At 40.7% G+C, this 25687-nt stretch overlaps 1 long non-coding RNA gene across 1 annotated transcript; it reads right to left on the minus strand.

Annotated features, from left to right (window-relative positions):
• Positions 1–1165: 1165 nt before the first annotated feature.
• Positions 1166–2180, minus strand: LOC112845012 (uncharacterized). The gene is made up of 2 exons (XR_003217783.1): positions 1866–2180; positions 1166–1203 (listed from the first exon to the last, which is right to left on the minus strand). It is a non-coding gene; the product is annotated as an uncharacterized LOC112845012 (long non-coding RNA).
• Between the last annotated feature and the right edge of the window lie 23507 nt (positions 2181–25687).

Consider the following 25687-nt stretch of genomic DNA (forward strand, 5'->3'; position numbering starts at 1 on the left):
GTTTGTTTGTTTCTACAAGAGCTTTGTGTGATTTGATAAGTATCTGAGGCTGAGACCACAGGACAGTAAAACATGATTTTTGGGCTTCATTTCTGTAATGAACAGTCATTTAAGATTAGTTAGTAAATAACAATTAGCTAATGTTGTTCATGAGACTAAAGTCATATCACTTTGGTAATGTAAATATAATATGGCCAATATTATAGTTATTATATTAATCATTATTAGCTATTACAGCAGTGAACATGAACTCTGTGTCAAATACTGAGCCTCAGTACAGATTCAAGTTGCAGTTATCTATATGTCTTATCACCTTAAATCTTCACTCAAAGAGAAGTATCTTTGACAGTGCATATATAGGTGTATCATATATAAGAGACAAATGTTGTTCCTTCAGTATGTTGGCATTGCTAAATTTGGCTCATTGCTTACATATATTTATAAAAAGAAAATGTACAAACTGTGATAACTGTTTCTGATAAAATGAAGAGTAGACTGATATATTAAATATTCCTTTATTGGGTGAGAAAATCAGAGCATGTCATAACTGCTTTAAGTCATACAGAATAGATATCAGAGCCTTAAACAGGCTGACTTCTGCTAAATGGGTCAAACTGGGCAGAAAGTCTACAAACACATAACATCCTTATAGAATATGATGTAACACTATAGATCAACTTACCTCAGAATATATAAAGCATATAAACAGTTACAGCAATATGATGCAACAAACACAGCAGTGCTACTAATCCAAAATACTCAAAGCTTCATAGAACTGAAACAAACATTTATTTTCAGCTCCATTCTGCTGCTGATACATACTTTAGGTTTCTGAATATTAAACTTGTTGCTGCCTTTCATAGTGTGTAACTTGAAGGCCCTGAGTACTTTCTCCCACACTGAAAACACTGGGATGATAACATTATTTGAACATTACCTAATAAGACTGATTCAGGACAGACAATTAGTTATGTTAAACTTTCCTAGCAGTCCTTCACAAACAGGGAACAGTCTGTCTATTCTCTCCATCTGTCAGCTGCTGCTGGCTCTTCCTCCTCCTCTTCCTCACACACTGCTGAGTTTGTCCTGGTGGATCATCAGGGGTGCAAAGCCTCACAGATGATGTGCAGCAGTGGCTCCCTCAGTCTGTCCTCACTCTGGACACTTGCAGTTGTCACACATGGAAATCAAATGTGTGATAAGCTGCAGGATTCAAACACAAGTGTAACTTATAAACACATGTTCATACTTTTATTCCACAATCAGAGAGAAAGAAACAGAGAGAGAGTGCAGGACAGACAGACAGGTGACAGTCTCAGGTGTACACACTGCTACAAAACAGCACAAGAGAAGGAGGATTTAGTGTTTGTGTTATTACGAGTGCTAAACAAGAAGAGTTCCCAGATGGTACAGTGGACACATGTGTGACTCCTGTGATTAAAGCATCTTTCTTTCAGCTTAACGAGTGAACCGTCAGCTCGTTCAAACACACGTTAAAGTCCGTTTGGCTCGACACCACCGAACAGAGGCAGCAATATAACATAGCTAACATTAACAGTGCAGTGAATCCTGCTTGTGCCGTCATATTCAGGACTGCAAACCGAGCAGCATCACTGACTTTCAGCTCGTTGTGTTTGTGGATATATGACTGACTTTAATTATCCATAAAATCATCACATTCTCTGTAAGATTAAAGTCAACTATTGAACGGCATATATTTTGAAGTAAAGGCTTTAAAACCAAGTTAGTACAAACATCACTAATGTCACTTAACTTTGCTGACATGTGGCCAACAGTAATGTTTTAATGTTCTTCATTATAAAAACATTTGCGCATAAATAAGTGACATAATATTCAGTACTTACTTCTGAAAGTTTACTCTTTGGCGGCTCCGCTTCCGCCGTTTTTTTCGGCAAAATTATCCACACCACGGCCGCGCTATGAAATCTGGGATATGTTGGGCCATGAAGGCTACACCGACCCATCCTTAAAATTCAGGGAAATTAAGGACGCATTTGAGGGCCGCATTTCGAGCAGCCTTTGAATTGGGACAGCCTTCGTCGTGTCGCTGTGACATAATCGTCCTTAAAATGTGGCCTTTAAGGCTGCAGACCCTGAATTGGGATAGAGCCCAAATCCGGTCATTGGTACTTCCTGGCTTGTGTAGTTACTAGGTAACGAAAGCTCAACACTGCCCCTAGCGTCCTGGAGCACTTCCGTTGTGTTTTGAAATTTGCAAGTGTTTTGGGGTTTGCATGTGTTTTGGAGTTTGCAAGTGTTTTGAATTTTGCAAGTGTTTTGGAGTTTGCAAGTGTTTTGGAGTTTGCATATGTTTTGGAGTTTGCAAGTGTTTTGGATTTTGCAAGTGTTTTGGAGTTTGCATGTGTTTTGGAGTTTGCAAGTGTTTTGGATTTTGCAACTGTTTTGGAGTTTGCAAGTGTTTTGGATTTTGCAAGTGTTTTGGAGTTTGCATGTGTTTTGGAGTTTGCAAGTGTTTTGGATTTTGCAAGTGTTTTGGATTTTGCAAGTGTTTTGGAGTTTGCATGTGTTTTGGAGTTTGCATGTGCTTTGGAGTTTGTACGTGCTTTGTCTCTAGGGGCCACCGTACAAGTGCCAAGGTAGGTCTCCCCTGCAGAATTGGTTTTACCTTCGTCAGGAGCACGCGCTGGGCTCTCCAAATCACGGACAAACAGTATCCCACATTCTTGATTTTTAGTTCACAAACACTTCTTGTAATGACTAACTACTCCTGACATTTTGGAGATGTTAGCTCTTTATACAGTAAAGTTACAGCAGGATACAAATAATATCAGGCTGATCCTGCCACGATTTATTCTCACGTCCCATCTGACGTTAAAAGTAATAAACTCACCTCTGATCCGTGGGGAACTTCCCTTATGGATGATGACATTGACTGGGAAAATTATTTTCATTCAGCTCCCTGGGAAGGGGGATTAATTAAGGACAAGTCATACACTTCAAAGCCTTCAAACACTACTAAAACAAAGACTGTAAAACGTGGTGGAAAAAGTGCAAAATTCATTTTTGATAGGTCTGTTTTTGTTGACCAGTACATTTTAACCCTGAGCCTTCCCATTCTAAGACTGTGTTTTCTGAGCCACCTCCTCTGCCTCCCTGTGTTCCTGCTCCCAGGGCAGGTCGGACCCAGCATACCCCTGCACCCGTATCAGTTCCACGGGTGAGGGAGGCTGAGGTCCAGCTGGTCCATGCTACAGTTCCCAGGCCGGCTGAGGCTCTGCTATTTTCTGCACCCATACCAGCTCCTTGGGTGAGAACAGCAGCTGCCCAGCCATTGCCGGTGCCCCAGGGTGAGGGCGGCCATGAACCTGTCTACTTCTGCACCTGTACCTACACCTCGGGTGGAAGGGGCTGGTGTCCGGTCTGCTCCTGCACCCATGCCAGTGCCCAGGGTGAGGTCAGCCAGGACGCAGCCTACCTCTGCACCCATACCTACTGCTCGGGTGAGAGCGGCTAGTGCCCAGCAGGTGCCTGCACCCGTTCCTGTCTCTGCTAGAGGCTCAGGTGAGCCCGTCCAGAATTTTTCCTTGTGTTCAGGAGGCTCAGGAGAATTGGATCAGTTACCTTCTTGTCCACCATTACTACAACCACCACTACAACCTCTACTTCAGTCATTAGCTCAGTCTCTAGCTCTGTTGTCAGCTCTGCTACCTGCTCAGTTTTCAGCTCAGGCATCAGCTCGGTTTCCAGTTCAGTTATTAGCTTTTTCACCAGTTCAGTCAGTTGCCCAGTCACTTCCATCCTCTGCTGGAAGCTCCAGTGAGGTAATTCAGCTAGAAGGGGACCGCATCTCTCTAATAAATCCCGGACAATGCACAGCCCCAGCCGTTGCATCCTGAGCCGCCTGTGTGCCTTGTGCAGCTTCAGTTAGCGTCCCTTCAGCCAGAGGTTTCCGTACCTGCTGGCTCTGTGTCTGTCTCTTCAGCTGGGCGTTCAGGAGAACCGCACCAGCTGCCTGTTCCAGCTGGAGGGCCTGAGGAGCCCGTCCAGCCTCATGCCACGTCAGCTGGAGGGCCCGAGGAGCCCGTCCAGCCTCATGCCTCGTCAGCTGGAGGGCCCGAGGAGCCCGTCCAGCCTCATGCCTCGTCAGCTGGAGGGCCCGAGGAGCGCGTCCAGCCTCATGCCACGTCAGCTGGAGGGCCCGAGGAGCCCGTCCAGCCTCATGCCTCGTCAGCTGGAGGGCCCGAGGAGCCCGTCCAGCCATATGCCACATCAGCTGGAGGGCCCGAGGAGCCCATCCAGCCACCACCTGCTCTACCACCTGTGGCTCCATCGCCTGAAACGCCTACGCCGTCGCCTGGTCCGGCTTCAGCTTCGCCTTCCCCTGGTTCAGCTTCGCCTTCGGCTGGTCCTGCTTCGCCTTCGCTTGGTCCTGCTTCGCCTTCGCCTGGTCCTGCTTCGCCTGGTCCTGCCTCGCCTTCGCCTGGTCCTGCCTCGCCTTCGCCTGGTCCTGCCTCGCCTTCGCCTGGTCCTGCCTCGCCTGGTCCTGCGGTTGCCAAGCCACCGCCTCGTTCATGTCCGGCTCATCCAGCTAAACGTCATCCACACCTGGTTTGGCGTCAGCGGCCACCTTCCAGGCCGCTGACTGGACTTCTTCGCCGGCGCGGCCGGCCTCCTGACCTGCTTCGTCGCCACCGCTGGCTCCGTGGTCGGCCCCCTGAGCTGTTCAGTCATGGAATGTTGAGCCGTCGGCCCCCTGGTCGGCCCCCTGAACTGTATAATCTCCTGTGCAGCCGTCCTCCGGGTCGGCCTCCTGAGTGGTGCTTTTGAACTTCCTTCGCCTGGAGTCATGGTCGCCACCCTGAAATGTTTATAGACTGTTTCCTCTGCTCCAGTGCCTTTCATGGACTTTTGTTTTGGACTATTCTGTGATTTCCAGGTTTTCTTGTTGACATTTTGTTTTATTGGTCGGTTTCAGGCCCTCCGTTCTGGACCCCCACCGCTCACCCTGGGTGGGTTGTTTTTGGTTTTGTTTTGGTTTGTGTTTTTCTAGGTTTAGGGCGTCTGGAATCCGCCCTTAAAGGGGGGGCTCTGTCACGATCCTGGGTCTTATGACCCATTGTTTTGAGTTTATTTGTATGTTTATATGATTAAGCTCATTAGTTTTTCTAGTTCTTTGTTATTAGATTCCCCTTGTGTCTTCCAACACCTGAGTCCCCCCTGACCTTCATGTGTTTCATGTCTGTGTCTTATGTTGTCAAGTTCAGGTTGTCATGTCTGCATCTCATTATATTTCCTGTTTTATTTTGAAGGGGCCCTGTGTTCCTATGTTCAATGTTTTTAGTTTTACTCTCCCCTTGTGATGTCGTTATGTTCATGTGTGTCAGCTGTTTCTCCATGTGTTCCCACTTCCCTCATTGGCATCCTGTGTGTATTTAGTCCATGTGTTTTCAGTCATTCCTTGTCAGGTCGTCTGCTCGCCAACGTCACATCTTCAGGTATCCGTGTCAGTTCACCATGTTTAAGGTTTGTTTTCATCAGGGGCGATTTTAGCCCATTTTTGGGGGTGCTGAAGCACCCCCAAAATGAATCAAAGCACCCCCAAAGATTTCTTACTTTTTTGACAATATTTGTTGTTTGTGTGACACACTACTAAAAATATAAAAAGCATCCAGTACTTGATTGAGATGGAACATTTTAACAACAAAAGTATAGATAACCCCCCCCCCCCCTCCCAAAATGGTTTGTTCCAGCTCAGCTACTCTGGCTCTAGCGCCGTTGCGTTGCTATCAGAGCGATAGTGGTTGAGACGCAGCGGAGCGGATGTGTTAGTGCCTGGATTAAAACAGGACATATTAGCTGCATTTAACCTTCAGTAACTCTTTATATAGTTAGGTAGGAGGCAGGCCATGTTTCTTTTTAGCTGAAAAACCTTACACCCAGGTAACCTGCAGTGTTGGAAACGTGTTTTCCAATGATGTTTGCTACCCTACAATCCGTCCTACTCTGTAGTAAAATCAGCGACATTTGACCGTCCCGTTGCTCCCACTGAAATGTATATAGCCTATTTAAAATCTAAAACTTAAAATTGTCCGTAGCCTGCTGTTGTTACCACTGTCCTGTTTGAAATGTAATGAGAGAAACTGGTTATTTTATCATATGTGCATATTGAACCCAAGGTACTAACTAGCTAACTGACTGGATACCCATTAACCTTATAACTCCTGTTGTGTGTGTGTGTGTGTGTGTGTGTGTGTGTGTGTGTGTGTGTGTGTGTGTGTGTGTGTCTCTGTCTGTGTGTGTGTACAGAGAGACAGCCAGGTTCATAATGGATATGAGGAAGTTTTTTCAAAAACAGGAGCCACATTCAGGTAAAAGTGTAAGATCAAATGATCCATTAATAAAGGATAATGTTGGATCAGTGTTTCAATATTTATATCCTTTATTAGATGTTCATGTGGTTTGGTTATTTGCCTTTTGTTTGAAAGTACACTGAGAGAGGACTTTTATTAGTAATCTTAATAGTATTTTTTTTTTATAAAAATGTAATTGAATACAATCTATTTGTGTATGATTGTCAGTCCAAAGAGGGAGAGAGGAAAGAGGAGAACATGAGGAGAAAGTACAAGGTCAGGAAGAACCAGGTAAGAAAACAGACAGGGAACAGTGACAGGCAAAACAGAAACTGTTAAACTGGCAAAGAAAAGAACCCAACTAATTTTACTCATACAATCTGGAAGTTGTGTTCTCCCTATATTAAAGCTGCTATACAGAATCTGCAAAACAAACTGGGTTGTCAGCCCTGGCGCTGCATTACCATATTGAACTTCAGTCAGAGGAAGTCACGGTTGCCAAAAACTTTTTGAAGCTCAAGAGTGAGGCTGGTGCCATCCCAGATATGTTAACATTGTACAATCTTCTGGATAATCAGATCTTCCCCACACTGAAAACTGTTATTCAGGTTGCCCTAACAAACCCAGTTAGCAGCTGTAGCTGTGAAAGGTCTTTTAGTGTCTTGTGTCAGCTCCATACCTGGCTGAGAAGGACCATGGGTCAAAGCAGACTCCAGCACCTGGCTGTGATGTCAGCTGAGAAAGAGATGCTTGAGAGACTTGACCACCAAAATGTGAGAGATTTACCAACCTCAAGGTGAGGCGACATAGGTTAAAAGAAAAGAAAAAATCTGCAGAGCCATAGTAGTATCTGCACTAAAGATCTTTTCATACATTGTATACATTGTACCATAGGCCAAGGTGTCTCCATTTTTCTAATTTTTTAATAATATTTTGTACATTTCAAGGACTCTATTTTTGGAGTGTATTTTTTATGTATCTGTATTATATTATACATACACCTTAAAAGTGAATCTCTGTCCAAAAAATGCACTCAGTTTACTTTTTACTCACTATGAGCATCATTCATTATTCTCCCCCAGTAATTAAGGTTAGGATATGTATTTTTTTTAAAATTCCAATCCATTCTTCTTTGGCAGCATTTAAATAACCTTTATCAGATTTGATGGTTTTGTTACAGACTTTTCAAAAAAGTGTTTTGCTTTTCTTTCACAAATGTGGGGATTAAATTGTGTTAAAATGTACAAAACGGTGATGTCATGTTTTGTGACGAGGACCCAGTCACAGAGAGACTTGATGAATTTAAGAATCTTATGATTTAACAAAGAAATTTGCAGACTTGCACAGAGATGGTAAAATTATGATGACTGATAATGGAGACGAAGACAACAGACGATAAGGACAGGGAGGTACAGGGTTTAAATGCACCAAGGAGACAGTCAGAGGGAACTTGGGACAACTGGAGACATTTAAGGATACAGGGACTAACACAGACAGGGAAGAAGTCTCATTATGACGAGTAAAGTTTACCTTGCCTGGATGGGCAGCTCTCTGGGTGCTCAGCACCCCCAAAGCTCTGATCCTAGAATCGCCCCTGGTTTTCATGTTTTAGATTTAGTTCACCCAGTTTAGGTTATTGTTTAGTTTTCACCCATGCCCTTTGTTTGTACCTTTTTTGCTAGCCTCAATAAACGGCTTGTTTTTTGTTAATCCACATCACGTTCTGTTTTGGTCTGCGTTTGAGTCCTTTTTTGCAAACACATACAGTCTGCCTCAGCCAGACTGTGACATTGCCTGCAGGTTAGACTTAACCAGTAGTAAAAGAAATGACCTCAGACAACTCTTTAATCCAAAACGAAATGTTTACTGAATGTAAGGGCAGGGAAAATAATGCACAACACATCCCTTTTTTTTTTAAACTCAAATGATATTCCAGTTCCTTAAACAAACGAAATATACTGTGAAGATGAAATAATTCCCTCTGAAATTATATTGAACAACACAACTTATGTTATCACCTCTTGGTAAGTGACTCACTAATATACACTCCAAAACATGTTATATAAATCCACTAAATACACAATATTCACACATGGGCCCCACACACACTCACATTCACACTTGTTGCAGGCCTGTTTGCTGCTCACGCCGGACGATGGAGAAAAATCCTCTTCTCCCCAGTAAGAGCACGAAAGTCTGACTTACAGTTCAGTTGCTCGGTAGATCGCTGTTCACCAGTCCCACACTAAATCCACTCTCCACGGACCCGATGCTGTCTCTACAGCGCGTTAGCCAGTCACTGTCCAGCTCTCCGACAGTCCATAGCAGCTGCCTCCGTGGCGCAGCCAAGCAGTCCGGGCTAAACATTAGCCTCTGCGGTCGTAGCTGGAAACAGTTTTCCACGGTGGTGCGACTGTTGAAACAAAATGTCACTTCACCCACACTCTGCTGCGAAGCTCCCACACGGTTAGCTTTCTAGTCACACACTCTTTTGTGCTAGTTAACCTCAGTGAAACTAAGTCTCGCACTTGGGTTCAGCCAACCCTCCATCTCTCCATGCCGTTCTCTTCTCCTCCTACATTGCAACAGAGACCCAGGTCCCGTCCTCTGCTACCTTCACGGGCCTCCAGAAAATTTGAACTCTGAACAATATTTTAACTCCCTTCAGAGTTACATACCATAAAATAATACTTTATGATTAACATAACAGTTTCATTGATCTAATTAGCTGTATTTACCTTGTGACGTATTACAGGGCAAATTACATTCAGGGTACAGTTACATCACACAAAATTAACTGTGAACACCTTATGTTACCGTGGCGTTTAAGTCCATGGGAATTATGAGTATCTACTCCCAAATTCCCATTAGTATTCACAATCCCTTTGGTGCAGAGCATGGGCATTTTTCAACTTTGCACACTTTTAGTTTAGAGAACTGAATTAATCAAAAAAAGATTCCCATTAGAATACCAGAGCATCATCTCACATCTGGAGATCTACTCAATGCATTTCAAATTGGGAACTCATAGCACCATGGAGAGTTACCGAGGCTTTTGGGCGCGCCATGAGCTGGACAAAGACAGGTGCATCTTATCCACTCATGCTGTAGGAGCACATGCTAGGATGTGGATTCTTTGTTCAGATTTCTCTGTATAGCAACTTTCTCTACAGTAATACAAACCGTTACTTTCCCTACAACGTAGTTAATAATAATAATAATAATAATAACAATAATAATAATAACTTTATTTATAAAGCGCTTTCAAACAAAGTGCTGTACAACTATTTGAAACTAAAAAGATAAGTAAAATAAAAGCGATATATAGCAATACAGGTAAAAGACACAATACAAGTTAAAAACAGTAAGAAATTAAAAACTAAAAGCAATAGAATTAAGACATGTAAGATAGGGTGAACAAATGTGTCTTCAGCTTAGTTTTAAAAACCTCCACAGAGCATGCCTGCCGGATATCTTGAGGGAGGTTGTTCCACAGAAACGGGGCACGAAAAGAAAAAGCACGCTCTCCAATTGTCTTTTTTCTGGCTCTAGGAACCTTTAGAAGGCCAGAGTCCTGGGACCGGAGAGCACGGGATGGAACATAAAGATGTAAAAGGTCGGAGAGGTATGTAGGTGCCAATCCATTTAAAGCCTTGTAGGTGAGCAGCAGGACCTTAAAATCTGCTCGAACCTGACAAGGTAGCCAATGCAGAGAGTTCAGTACAGGGCTAATGTGCTCAAATTTCCCAGTTCTTGTTAAAATGCGAGCAGCTGCATTTTGCACCATCTGTAGACCTCTAAAACTTTTCTTTGGTAGCCCAGAAAGAAGAGCATTACAATAATCAATACGTGAAGACACAAATGCATGGACAAGAACCTCTGCAGTGTCGTTTGACAAAACTTGTCTGATTCTGGCTATGTTCCTCAAATGATAAAAGGCGGTCTTTGTTATCTCTTTTACATGAGACTCGAAGGAGAGCACCATGTCGAACCACACGCCCAAGTTTTTTACCTTGTCCCTGCAATTTATGACACTGTCATCAATCCTCAAGATGAAATTTTGGGACAAGTGCTGAAATTTGTGTGGCCCAATGACCATCAACTCTGTTTTATCAGTATTTAGGAGCAAGAAATTATCCGATAACCAGCCCTTAATTGCAGATAGACAAGATTCAGCATGATTTCCAATGGTTAAAGGAACATAAAGCTGCAGGTCATCAGCGTAACAATGAAAGGTTACATTAAAAGAACGTAAAACAACACCAAGAGGCAGCAGGTACATAGAAAACAGCAATGGTCCAAGTACAGAGCCCTGAGGGACCCCGTGCCTCACTGCACAGGTCTCGGCGAGATCATTTTTAAAACTAACAGTCTGAGACCTCCCAGACAGGTAAGATCTCAGCCACGATAAAACATTTCCTGTAATTCCAATAAAATGTTCAAGCCTATCCAATAAAATGCAGTGATCCACAGTGTCAAACGCAGCACTTAGATCCAGCAGTAATAAAACTGAAGTGCGATTGTTGTCTGCATTTACCAGCAGATCATTTACCACTTTTACTAAAGCTGTTTCTGTGGAGTGATTTGGTCTAAAACCAGACTGAAATGGTTCAAACAGATTGCTTGTTGACAAATGCTCAGTGTTGTAAAGGCTCACCTTTCAGCACATTCACTTCACCAGATGCACCTTGTTTCTTTTCCTCACCTTTGATTGGGGGTGGTGCTTGGCCTTAATTGCACTCACCTGTCACTCGCTATATAAGGACTGCACTCACCTACAGCTCACTCTTTCTTCACTCCCACATGGGGCGGCAGCTGAGGTGAGTTTCTGTTTGAGTCTCCTGAGTTCATGTATTATTTGGAGTTACTTAAATCAGATTTTATTTCCTTCCAGAGATAGCAGTCCATGTGTGTAGTGATGGGCAGATGAGGCTTCATGAAGCACTGAAGCTTTTTATCCAATTGGTTCACCCCAGCGCAAAGCTTCGTGAAGCTTCATTTGCTCTAGTGGGACATCTAGTGGACGTGAAAATATTAGTTGCCATGAATTTGAAGAGTGTGGCATTTTGCACACAGCCTGTAAATGTCAACAACAAAAGGAGTGTGTAAAACATGTATATTGTAGTGATGGCAGTATACTGTGTATATTTATGCTGGCAGTATGGAAAATGATCATTTGGAAATGCTTAAAATGGAAATGATCATTTGCTGTGAGGTGTGGTTGGGGTGTGGAAAGTGGTTGTGCTTTTGTAACGTTGAGGTATGGACAGCTACACACTGAGGCTTTGAGCTTCAGTCCTGCCTCTTCACATTTTATTCTGTAAAAACTAAATTTTCACTGCTTTTATGACCTTTTTAGTGGGGAGAACATAGCTAGGATTTAATGATTTAACAGATCTTTTAAATCCTTTGTCCTCCACAATGCTAAATGGCTGGGAGTCCTCAATCACATGCTAACCAGGTCTTCATGTATTTGAGATTGTTCTCCTGAGGAAAGACAATAAAAACAAAGCACAAATATAAATATCACACACGTAACTTATTACAGTTGTATAATATTGTTCTATCATTTAGTAACATTACAGCATGCTATATTATCATGGCATTTGATGGCTCACCTGGTCTTGCTCCACAATCGGTGTTCCCCTTATTCTCATGCAAAGCTCTGTTGTGCCTAAGCATGGATGAGGTGTTGTTGTTATATCCCAGCTCCCTGGCACATAGCAAACACTTCACCTTGTACAAAAGTAAAGACAGCTTAACATAAACTGTATTGCACCATCAGTATTATGAAAATACATCTTCTGTAGAAATGTACATACCTTGTTGGGAGGAATGAAATCAAAATGTTCCCACACAGGGGTGGACATCCTCCTCTTCTTAGCTGGCTCCATTCTCTCCTGACTTTCTCTCCTCACTCTCCTAAACCTCCAAACTGTCTCTAAACTCTCACTAACCGTAACTCTCCATCAAACACCCACATTTTGAATGAAGTCTAAGGGGTTTATATCGCTGTCATAGCTCGCGGCAAAGTTCGAACCGCTTCATGAACCAGTCACGTGGTTTAGCCGGGCAGCGAGGCTTCGGACGTCATCATTTTCAACTCCTCCCATAAATGAAGCAAGCCTCGATACGCGCTTCGCGGAAACGCCCCCTCCATTACTCGACACACGCTTCGAAGCCTCGATACAGAACGTCACATCACTACATGTGTGTCTTTCCTTTACCCATTATTCAATAAAACGACAAAAACCTGCAAATGATTAATGACTGCTTATTCTCATTCTAATCGGATGAGCCCATGATGACTACTTAAACCCTTAGCCTTCCTTCCTCCAAAACATGGTCCTCCGAGCCGGAGTAGTGTTAGCATCATGGATTCACAGCAGCCATTGACTGAAGATTTGAGAAGTTCTGGTCGTGAAAGGTGACCTCCTGCCCACCTGCAGCAGTATGACGTTCAGTATCCTGCACTGTAAAATGTAATTCTAGATGTTTGTTATTTCAACATATTATTCTATATCAGTTTGACGATAGATGACTGAAGTTGTTGTTATAACATAGAATTACAAGTTAAAAACGTCCCAATTACACCAAAAAAAGCTAACTTGAAAACTCATGTCCAGCTAAATCAGCAACTTATGTGAACTTGACAATGTGGGTAAGTTGAGCACAGCAGGATTCAAAACTGCCTCACGTGACTGCTACCGAGGTGCATCATGGGGAATTGGCGGTTAACGACATGCTCACTTTACTTGGACGTTTTCTAATCGTCTTCTTTGGAATATGCTTTCAAGGTGAGTAACATTGGTTATAACTATAAGGAAAGAGAGCTACAAAAGTTGGAACATGTTTTGAATTTATGGCATGATGTGTGTTTTTCTCTTTTACCGAAATGTTTGCTTTAGCTAATGTAGCTTTAGCGGACAAGGTCCAGCTTGTATGTCATGACCAAACTTGAGCTAATAAACTGACACATGGCCTTTTTTATGGGTTTAATGTGGCACTGACCAAATCACAAGTATTGTGCCGCTAGCTTTAAGGTTGTGCACTCAACCACTGTTGCGATATTAGCAAGCTAACTCAGCTAATTAATAAAGCTTATTTCATATTGTCTCTGTACTTGTAAATTTCTTTCAAGTTCACAGGCTGTTGTATTTTGGTGGAAGTTCATTTTGGCAATATTTCCAATAACTGGCTGGGTTCAAAAAGAACTTTTTGGCAGGACTCGGATGCTTGTTGTCATCTGTTTACCCCTATGTAATCACTTAAGTTGTTATGAACTGCTGCATGCTAAGCTGCAAGAGTGCACTGAGGACTGAGACAAAATATGGTCTACAAACCAGCATTATATTAGTTTTTATCAGATAGTCCTCCAGTGTGTTTAGTTTTTGCTTTAATTCTATTGTGCAGTTATTTGTTACCCTGAAATGCTTTATGCTTAACAACAGCTCACCATTTTAACTTATTTTTGAACTCTTGTGATCAGTATGACTAGTTTGTGTGAGTTTCCATACTAAAAGAGCTGTAGTGATAAAATAATTGGCATCAGAGACACTGATTTTTGGCATGGTATACTGCAGAAGTTTTTTTTTTTGCATAATTTACCTTTTAATTAAACTGCATTCTCTGTATTGTAACAAAACTAACATTGTTTATATGTCAGAAAATTAGCAAACATGAATAAATGGCGAAAACAATATAATTATAACATATATTTTTATTTTACTTATTTTAGGTCTGTGAAGCCAAACTTGATGCTGGGGATTTATTTTTGTCAGTGGAGTCAAATGGTAAGTTACAATTTGTGCATTCTGTCATACTGGAAACACCACAGATTATATTGTAACTTAATAGCTCTGTAGAACAAATGATATAAAGATTGTAGTGTCAGGGTACTTCTTAAGAAGTAATATAGCACTATTGATGATCACATGCAGGTGGCATAAACTAAATATTCAGACCTGTTACCAACAAATGATTCATTAACAAAAGCAATGGAGCAGACTGTTTAGGTTCTTGTGGTTGTAATAACATCCATAACTGCAAGTTTGTCATTAATTTATTTTCACAGGTCTAGATGATCACATCTGTCTTTGTCATTTAAATGAGGTGGACTTGCAAACTTTGCGCTCTTTTGGGTAAATTGCTGTCCACTACATATACACAGAATGTGCACAGTATTTCAGATCTAAAAAGGGAGTATGTAATGGACTTGCTGGCTTTAATGTAAAAAGCCTGTTGTGTAACTTTAATGAGGCAGTTGGACTAAAACAGTATTGCTCATCAACGCAAACATCTGAGGAATAAGGAAACTGTTACTTGTCCTTTTACTCAGTGTTCTTTTAATCGCACGTTTACTAAAGTTTTACATCCCATAAGTCATTTTCACAATCATTCTACTTTAAAAGATTTCGAGACAGAGCTTATTGTTCTCTGAACTTCCTTGTTCGCTGAACGGCAGGTAAAGTGCATCTTTTTGTTTGTTTGCTTTTGTGTGTTTGTGTTTTCTCTAATGGGCCTCAGATGACCGTTTGCTTAAATTTGGGTCTCAAAGAATCTCTTTTTTTATTCTGCCTGTACTCTCCACCCCTCTTCTTCTATTGCTCAGGTTGAAGCAGAATTTGCCCGTCTTACATCTGTTGACCTGAAAGGGTTCCTTTTTGCTGTGCTTGACCATTATGGAGAGGTTCGTGGAGCTGTACAAAATCAAGAGCGGCATAGGAGGGCTAACTAGACTCACATCATCACCGAAGCATCTTATAAGTGTTCAACTGCGAAATGTTCTCCTTTGTTTAAGTTTTAGGTTATCCAGTTCAACTGATGAACTCATTGAAAGAAAGCTGATAAGTAAAGTCTGTGATCATATTTCACAACTGGACATTTAGTGTGGTAACTTTTACAGAATCTGTGTATATTGGTGGTAGGTTGGATATCATATTCTACTTGAATGTCCTGATAAGCCTGATTCAAAATCTCCAATGATAATCATATATTGATGGAATTATGTATCAAAAAGCTGTGAATTTGGAGCTGTCTACATGCTTCATAAACACTGTTTAAAAAGTGTTTTTGTTTTCTTTTTGACTTCTTTGACCAGAGCCCTACACAAAGGAAGAGGACAGAGGACCTAATTTTCTAAAGGAAGAGCCCTCACACACTTTCAAGACTGTGAAGGTTAGCATTGTTTCTTTTAGTAAATTTAATAATGACAGCACCACAGTGGATTTTAAATGAAACATGTGGCATCTATGAAACAATAGATGCCACATGATAACATGTGTACTTTTTCCTCACCAAATGTATTATTACAAGATCTTTGACACTGGATTTGGTCTGGGTTTCAGAGAAACTAACTGGCAAGCTAGCATTGATATTATTAGTGTCTTGTGTTTATTCATGTCTTCACCAGGGTCTTTGACATTTCACTGCTGTACTGTTCACTTCAGCTTTACGTTTGATTTCTCACATTGTATATTGTAATGGCAGAGATATTAGGATATTTAAGGGCCTGCAGTGGCTGCTACAGCTGTGGGGGCAATACTTTGGTGAAATGTCCTGGACCCTGGAAAAGAGACTGTGTAGACTGGGTAAGCAATTAAAGGTTACTGGCCAAGGTGGATGTTGATATTCAGTGCCAATTATGCAACCTGTTCAGCCATGTCTATATGCTCTTTTTTCATGCTGTTAATATAGGGGGAAAAAATAAACTTTAATCAATAAACTGATTAAAGAAGCATTGTCTATGGAGCCATAATCTGATCCTGTAGTGTAGCTGCAGTTTGCACATTTCATGTATTCTCAGCCAGATTTAGTTTAGAGCACAGCCAATATTTAGCATAAGTAGATTTAAATTCACACACTGGTGATGGCAAGCTACATTGTAGCCACAGCCGCCCTGGGGCGCACTGACAGAGGCCAGGCTGCCGGACACTGGCACCACCGGGCCCTCTGACCACCACCAGTAGGCAACAGGTGAAGTGTCTTGCCCAAGGACACAACGACTGAAACTGTCGGAGCCGGGACTCGAACCGGCAACCTTCCAATTATAAGACGAACTGTCAACTCTTGAGTCACGATTCAGTCATCCACCCATGTGTGTGAATGACTGAATGTGTAAAGCGCTTTGGAGTCCTTAGGGGACTAGTAAAGCGCTATACAAATACAGGCCATTTACCATTTAAATTGAAAATTTTGTTTGAATTCTGCAATTGAAGACATGCTCAGTTATTTATGAACATGGTCTTTGTTTAAAGCAGGAAATGGATTTGTAACATGGGGGTGCATATCTCATTCTGAAAAAACTTTAACAACTAATAAGTGTTACCCAAAGCCAATCACCATCATCCAAAGCATCAGTATGGCTCTTCTTTGGAAAGACATGAATTGTTAAGCACAAGGGATATTGTGTAATTGTGTAATTTTTTTGTTGTTGTCTTTGAACCCTTTTATAGCCAACAGGTATTGAAGACACGTTTTCTAAGAGGATGAAAGTTGGCATTGCGATGGTGAAAGAAGACATCATCGATGTGTTGGTTGTCCTTGAGGCGGCAGTAATCCTGTCTAATCTGAGGGATGTCTCAAGTGCCATTTCCATGCTGATGGGCCTTCTTTTTGCCCTCAACATAGACTATCCAAAGGAACCTAAGGACATCTTTGAAGTCATTCAGAACATCCTAATGAACATTGGTGGAAGGCAGTGCATCTCACTAGTGCATGGTCTAAGAAACAGACTCTTGCAGAAAGCCATGCAGAACTGTAATTGTATGCTCACAGCATACAATTGCCTTGGTGTTAAGGACAGTTTTTATTTTACTGTTTGTTTTTTTTATTCTTGCAAGTTCTCATTCTCACTTTTGTATGTCACTAAATGACTACACTTTACATTCCAGATTAGACAATTACTCATTTGTTCATGGTTTAAGAAACTTATGTGAACAACAATATAATGGTGGACTCTGCAGATGCTTATCTCATGCAAGTCAGTAGTTTTTCCTTTGTTTTGCAATTGAGCAAACTCAAACTAAAGTTTCTGAAATATCCATCTTATCAAATGTTTCAGAAGCATGTACTCATTTTCAGAGATATTGGTTCTGTGGAATTTGTTGCAATTGTAAACGAAGACAAATACAAGAGTTTGATTTCTTAGTTGTTATAAACTGATCTTTACTGTCACTTATCAAAGGTTTTGTACTATTTTAATATTTCACGTTTTATGCTAACAGGTGTGACTGAGCACAATGAAGTTTAAAAATTTTCCAAATGTAAAGAATAACTTTTCTAAAATAGCAAGTGTCCCGTTGATACATTACATTAATGCAGACTTTATGTTGTTACTTCACAAGAATCACTACTGCTCCTAGAGTATTGGTCAGAATTTAATCTTCACCCAAACTGGGCTCAAGACCAAGTTCAAATTTATTGTTTCACAGGGAGCAGCCTTTGAGTTTTGATGGATTGTGAGCCTGATGAGCTACGTCACTGATTTTTCTGTTTCTCAGATGACTAAGATGGCACAATAAATGGTGAATGTTGGGTGCTCATTAGTAATTGTCTTGTCATGTTCTTAAAACAAACATTCTGCCTGAAATGATCAGATACACTTTAATGGAATCTGTGGGGAAAATTAATTTAAAGGAATGTAGATATTTAAACCTGAGATCTAAGATAAACCTAACAGGTAGTTTTGCTGAAATGGATGTTAGAAAGCTAAAAAAAACAAAACTTATGTTTAATATACATTTTTCTTTACATCCAGTCAATCAACTCTGATAATTAAAATGAAACTGATTTACAAGTTCACTCAGCTACCTTAAGGAGCTAAACTTAATCAACTTAGCTAACAGATTATGTTAGTTAAGCTAAAATAGATTCCTAAGTTAAAAGGACTACTAAAGTATTTGAATTAACTAAAAAACCCAAGTCAACTGAACTAGGACAAGAGTTTAAACAGATTATTTTAATTTAGCTGAAAGGGTTTTCCCAAGTAAAGATGACAATTAAAGGAGTTGAACTGACTAACAAATCTCAGCCAACTAAACTAAGACGAAAGTTTAGACAACATGTGATTTTTCATTAAGATAACAATTGGTTGTGTTATAAGAACAAACTCTATTTCTTGACTTAACTTAAAATTTTAAGGCAGCCCTGTACCTGATATTTTTAAGTTGAAACAACAAGTTATATTTTACAGTGTAGGAGTGCATGCTTAAATGAAGATGAATAAAGATTTTGTAAAAATGACTACTGAGTTCCGGTGCCTTTTTCTGGATTCCTCGACGAATCAAAGAACCGGGGCGAAACTGATTTCGTAGCAGTAACTGTTACAGCACATCACATAACGGACCAGTGGAACCTTCAGTCTCATTGTCAAGTGTTCTCTGTCTGTGAGGTGCCCACACTTGAAAAAGACCAGACTTTGAATTTCACTCAAATTTATTTTTGACCAGTTTCAGGATCATGCAGTCAATAAGGTAGTTGGATAGGTGAAAATCTTTAAAACACAAAAATAAAGACCATTCCACCATTTTTTAGAGTTTGCAAATATTTTAATAGAGACTTTAACCAAGGATTCTCTTTTACAAAGAATTATTTTCCTTAAATTAAACCAAACATATTTACACTAGTTTTAAGATTTAACCAAAGATTTGGGGTAGCTATTTTTAGTATTAATTAACATAAATTTGTGGGAAACACTATCTACATAAACAATTTATTCAAACTTAAACATGCATAAATACATTTCCACACTCGAGCTTCCATAGTTCCCAAACATAAGCAGCAAATATGAGTCCAAGAGCTTACCGATAGCCCGTCTAGTTCAAAGTCTTCCTCACAGTGGAAAGTGGATTGTGCTTTGTTTGCTGTCCTCTCAGTATGTCACACCCAGGTCAAATGACTGCTGCATGCATTTTAAGGTCTACTAGGCACGCCAGCCCTTGATTGGTCTAATTCAGCTCACCTGGCGGAGCGGCGCGCACCAGGTCTAATCAGCAGCAGCACAGAGCAGGTAGTGGGCAGGAGGAGGAAGAGAAGAGAAGAGCAACAGCCACACCTACTAGGTCAGCGCGACACTCATGTACTACAAACCCGAGCCATGCATGACAGTCACACAGGTGAGCACGTTGCAGCGTTACTAACTGATGCTGTGGCTGAATGGGGATTGAACGCAAAGGACCTTGTTGTTGTTACCGATAATGAGACTTGCAGGCATGACGCATATACAATGTTTACACACAGTCTGAATCTCACCTCACAGAAAGCACTGAAAATACAATCCGTGGTGCGACTTCTCGGGAGGATCCGACGTGTAACAGCCTTTTTCAGGCGAAGCACCACAGCCAGCAACCAGTTGAAGCAGAAACAGTGCCTCCTTCAGCTACCAGCTCACAGATTGATCACGGACATAATTACAAGATGGAACAGCTCCTATGATATGATAGAACGATTTTTAGAACAGCAACCAGCCATCTGTGCTGCTCTGCTTTCTGCAGAAGTTAGGAAGTGTTAAGGTTCAAAAATATTGAGGAGGAATCCAAAATAACCACTGACCCGGCCCTGGTGCAATTAGACGACATTTTAATGAATACACATATGCGGAGCCAATACTGTTCAGATTCAGTATTGAACTACTTTTGAACTACTGCCCTTAAATGCTCTCTCCTCTCACCCATTGCACTTCTGACCTTTCACCAGAACAGAGGCTCATCCTTACATGTAATAACCTAACTGGAACTATATATGCAATATGTTGAGTAAATGTTTAATCAAGAGCCTCTACTAAATAACCTGCTCTTGGCTTGCACTCAGACTCTGCTTTCAGTTTCACTTTTGCAAAGCACGCCGTTTCCTGTCAGCCTGCAACTCTGTTTCTCACCCACTGAAGACTTCAGTGTAAGAATATAAAAACATTCAAAAGCCTTTAAAATTATAGATTCAACTCAACAGTTTAAAGTGGTTCTTGCTGGACCTGTAATAAAGACTTATATAATACCAATATATTTGAACATCTGAATGCATCTGGATGCAACATCACTATTAATAATGAAATGGTAATGATGATTATAGAAATAGCAGCAAATAATAGCAGTAAAATATTTCTCCTCTTGACAGAAGAGTGAAAAAGAAATTTTCACATTAAGTGAGTCTGACATCACATGTGCAGAAGAAGTTGTCAGGGCACTCAAGCCTATGAAGGACGCCACCCTGGTGATGTCAGAGGAGAGCATGCCAACCCTGTCCGTCATTGCTCCTCTTCATGCCAAGCTTGTGATTGGTGCACAAGAAAGTGTTGATGATACACCGACAGTAAGGGACATTAAGACTGCCATATCAGAAGATCTGGGAAAGAGATATGTAAATGAGAGGGAGACACTATGGATGGCATCAACTGTTGATCCTCGGTTTAAGGATCTGCCCTTCCTGTCTGAAGCAGAGACCAGTGAGACCTATTCCAGACTGTTGGACACTGTGGTGACTGTGATAAAGAAGGAAATAAATGTAAGTAAATAAATGAATTTATTTGGAAAACTTCAACTGAAGTTACAAGCAAGTGAATAAAGCAAAAAGCAAAAAAAATGCATATTGATGACATTTGTCATCAAATATTAGTGAAAAACAGGGTGAATCTTGGATTTGAATTTTGACTTTCTGACATTAATACTACTTGAATTTAATGTTTTTCAGCAGCAAAAGAATAAGGAGACTGACAAACAGGTGGAGGAAGAGAATGCCACAGAGGAGGCTCATCACCCACATATCAAAGACAGCTTTGACTCCATCCCTCGGCCACCCCTAAAGAGACAGAGGACCTCATGTGCATTGGTGGACTTGCTCGGAGCTACGTTTGCCTCTACTAGTGACAATACTGCACCAAAATCAGAACATGATGTTGCTGCAGCTGAGATCAAGAGGTATAGAGATGAGACCCCTTTGCCTCTCACAGGAAATCCTCTCAGTTGGTGGAAGGACCATGAACAGGAATACCCTCAGCTATCCAAAGTAGCAAGGAGTTTCCTATGCATTCCTGGAACAAGTGTCTCTGCAGAGAGAGTTTTCTCCTCTGCAGGAGACATAGTAAATGCACAGAGAAGTGTCCTGAGAGCCGACCATGTCGATCAGCTTGTATTCCTGCACAAAAATCTGGAAATTGAAAAATAAACACTGAGAAAACACTAAACATGTAAAATCTCTGATATGAGAATGTTTGACATTTTGGTTGAGTCTCATAAGCACTTTTATTTAGATGAGTAAATTCCTTTTTTCAGGTTGTACTAAAAGTGTTCCATTGATGGACACTGCAGAGCTGTACTTTATTTTATTAACAAATTGCTATTAATTGTAATAGCACTTTACATTGTTTGTTAATGTTTACTTGGATGGATTCTTCAAGCAATTTCATTTTTGATTTATATTTGTTTATGTTAAGGTCCAGTGTTGGTCAAGTTACTTGAAAAAAGTAATCAGTTACTAATTACTGATTACTTCCCCAAAAAAGTAATCCCGTTACTTTACTGATTACTTATTTTCAAAAGTAATTAATTACTTAGTTACTTAGTTACTTTTTAAAAACACAATTTACAACCTGAATAGGTAATAAATCAATAGATCTTTCAGCCCAATTCTACTTTTTCTGCATAATCCATCATACAAAATGTAATCAAATGGAAAAGTCTCTTTTTAAAACTTGTTTTATTAGTTTTAATCTTTTAACTTAAATTATATGCAACATTCTCTGACTGGAAGAAATTTGTTTAACATCTAAACCTATTTTCTGCACATTCCAGCACATAAAATAAAATATTTTTTTTGTGTTTACACTCACTCTTTCAAATAGATGCAAGTAAAACACAGCAGAAAATAAATAAAGTCAAAGACTAGTTGCTCTATTTTCACCTGTAAAGCAGGACTGGGGTAGGCGGAGGTTTACCCTGGTGCAGGTGTGCCGCAGCGGTCAGTGGAAGAATCTGCGAGTTTCTCTGTGAATTTCCCATTACAGTCGTAGCGCACTCGGCGCTTGCTTGGAAGTTTAGGGGGTTTTTTCGCTGTAAAAAGAAGTTTTCTTCCCACGCACAACGGACACTAATGTTTTTGTCACTTTTTATGGAATCAAACTCAAAATAAGGTCAGTACTTCCACACTTTAAACGCTGCATGCTCATACTTTCTCCCGCACTCGATATATTATCCATTGTTGATCTGCAGACAGCTGTTGTCACGAACGTCACTGTCATGAGACATTCTCGCAAAAAACTCATGGTTTTAGTAACGCAGTAACGCAGCGTTCCTACGGGAAAGTAACGGTAATCTAATTACCGTTTTTGCAATGGTAATCCCTTACATTACTCGTTACTTGAAAAAAGTAATCGGATTACAGTAACGCGTTACAAGTAACGCGTTACTGCCCATCTCTGTTAAGGTCACATAAAAAGTGCTTTGTTTTGATGCTCCATAGAGCAGTTTTTGGATAAGTATTTTACAATCATAGTACTTAGAAAGACTTCAATGTTACATGTTTACTTTTTTCATGTTAAAAAAATACTTGATATTTCAGTAGTTTTTGTTTGTTTATTTGACATGACTTCTAATAAGGCAGATGTTAATTTCTCCATTCATTTTGAACTTAGAGAGAGTGTTTTTGTTTCTGATGTTTCATGTCAAGCATTTAACAGTTTGGACTGCTTACTGTGAGTTTTCCTAATTAAATTCAGTCCTACTAAACACAAATATCGTCTGGCTTTTAGTATCGCAATATATTGTATCGTTTACCCTGTATTATGATACGTATTGTATCGCCAGATTCTTGCCAATACACACCCCTACAACACATCATCCATATAGAGACTGATTTTATGTTCTACGTTCTTACATTTTATGCCCTTAATTGTTGTAGCCTGTCTAAATGCTGCTGCTAGTGGTTCGATAAAAATTGCAAAAAGTAAAGGGGAGAGTGGGCACCCCTGTCTGGTGCCCCTCAGGAGACAGAAGCTGGAGGATGTCTGGTCATTTGTTCTGATATGAGCTGTTGGGGAATTATATAATATTCTTAGCCAGTTTATGAAAGAGGTTCCAAAACCAAATTTGTGTAAAGTTCCTAAATAAAAATTTCCATTTAACTCTGTCAAACGCTTTTTCTGCATCCAGAGATAATATTGTGGTTTCAATGTTTTTACTGTATGAGTAGTCTATTAAATTAAGTAATCTACGTGCGTTTGTTGATGAGTGCCTACCTTTTATGAAACCAGTTTGGTCAGGATGAACTACGAGGGGGGTTATTTTCTCTAATCTTTTTGAGAGAGCTTTGCAGATTATTTTGTCCAATATCCCTCCAAGGATATTGGACGATAGCTTGAGGGAAATAAAAGGTCTTTGCCTGGTTTTAGCAGGAGACTAATGTTGGCAGAATTCATATTTGGTGGTAGTCTGCCATTTTCCTTGATTTCCTGCAACATTCCGTGGAATACTGGTGCCAAAATTGTCCAGAATTCTTTGTAGAATTCTGCAGGGTAGCCATCAGGACCTGAAGCCTTATTATTGGGCATACTTATCAGGGTTTCCTGGAGTTCACCTGGCGTCAGTGGCGAATCCAGTGCCATTGCTTGACTGTCTAGTAATTTTGGAAGAGTTACGTTGTCAAGAAACTGATCAATTTCATTTTTAGATGGGTTTATTTGTGGTGAATATAGAGTTTCATAGAAATCCCTAAAATGTTGTTTATTCTTCCAGGGTCATATATTGTGTTTCCAGATAAATCTTTAACAACACATATAGTGTTGTTAAAGAGCAGCTCCCTCTGCAGCTGGATCCTTATCTTCCTGTCTGACAGACGCCAAGTGGTCAGGCGGGGCAGCATCACCTCATCCCCCATCACACTGAACACTGGTGCTCCACAGGGGTGTGTACTGAGCCCTCTCCTGTACTCACTCTACACCTATGACTGCACGGCCACTAACAACTCCAACATCATTGTGAAGTTTGCGGATGACACTACAGTGGTGGGTCTTATCACCAACGGTGATGAGACGGCTTACAGGGAGGAGGTCAGCGCCCTGACCACTGGTGTCAAGACAACCATCTCACCCTCAACGTCTCAAAGACAAAGGAGTTGATAGTGGACTTCCGGAGGTGCAGAGAAGTACACACACCCATCACCATCAACGGCGCTGCTGTGGAGAGAGTGAGCAGCTTCCGCTTCCTTGGTGTACATCTGGCTGAGGATCTTACATGGTCAGTACACATAAACAAAACAGTGAAGAAGGCACAGCAGCGCCTCTTCTTTCTCAGGAGACTGAAAAGATTTGGCATGAGCCCCCGCATCCTCAGGACCTTCTATCGCTGTGCCATTGAGAGCATCCTCACTGGATGCATCACCACCTGGTATGGCAACAGCACCGCTTACAACCACAAAGCTCTCCAGAGAGTAGTGGGGTGTTCTGAACGGATAATTGGAGGTGAGCTTTCCTCCCTCCAAGACATCTACAGGAAGCAGTGCCTGAGGAAAGCGGGGAGGATCATCAAGGACTCCAGTCACCCCAGCCATAAACTGTTCAGACTACTTCCATCAGGAAGGAGGTTCTGCAGCATCCGGTCCCGTACCAGCAGACTGAGAGACAGCTTTTTCCATCAGGCCATCAGACTGCTGAACACGTCATAGACACCTCACCCTCACTACTGGAACTTCAACATCATGCACTCCATACTGTATATAAATGCCACTGTTTTGCACATGTCCAACTACCAACCTATGTATATTTTATATATTTTATTTTATTGTTTACTCTATTTAATTTGTAAAATATGTATACACACACACACACACATACACACACACACACACGTAGAAAAACATATTTAGTATACACATCCAGTAATGCATATACTCTTATATATTGTACATATATTTATTAGTCTCAGATTTAGCCATTCTTATATTTTGCTTGTTTTACGTTATTGTATTTTTGCACAACTCTGTTGCTTGTGAAGCTCACACACAAGAATTTCACTCGCATGTACTGTACCAGTGTACCTGCACATGTGATGTGACAATAAAAGTGATTTGATTTGATTAGTTGTTTTTTCTTTATTTATTTTTACTGGTTAGCTAGAAATTGACCTGATTTGTTACTGTGTTCAAAATTCTGTAAGCGAAGTCTTTGTACTAGGAATTGTGTTTTTTTATAAATAATTTAACTTATTTCTAGTTTTGTTTTGCATATTTTGTTCATTATTTCTTGATCTTGGCCGCACGTGTAGGCTTCTTTAAGGATTTGATGGTTTTTTCTAGTTCCTGAATATTTTTGTTTTCTTCTTTCTTTTTGTGTGATGAGAAAGAAATGATTTTACCTCTCATCACAGCTT

The sequence above is a fragment of the Oreochromis niloticus genome, linkage group LG3 (assembly GCF_001858045.2).
Source record: "Oreochromis niloticus isolate F11D_XX linkage group LG3, O_niloticus_UMD_NMBU, whole genome shotgun sequence".
Lineage (NCBI taxonomy): Eukaryota > Metazoa > Chordata > Actinopteri > Cichliformes > Cichlidae > Oreochromis > Oreochromis niloticus.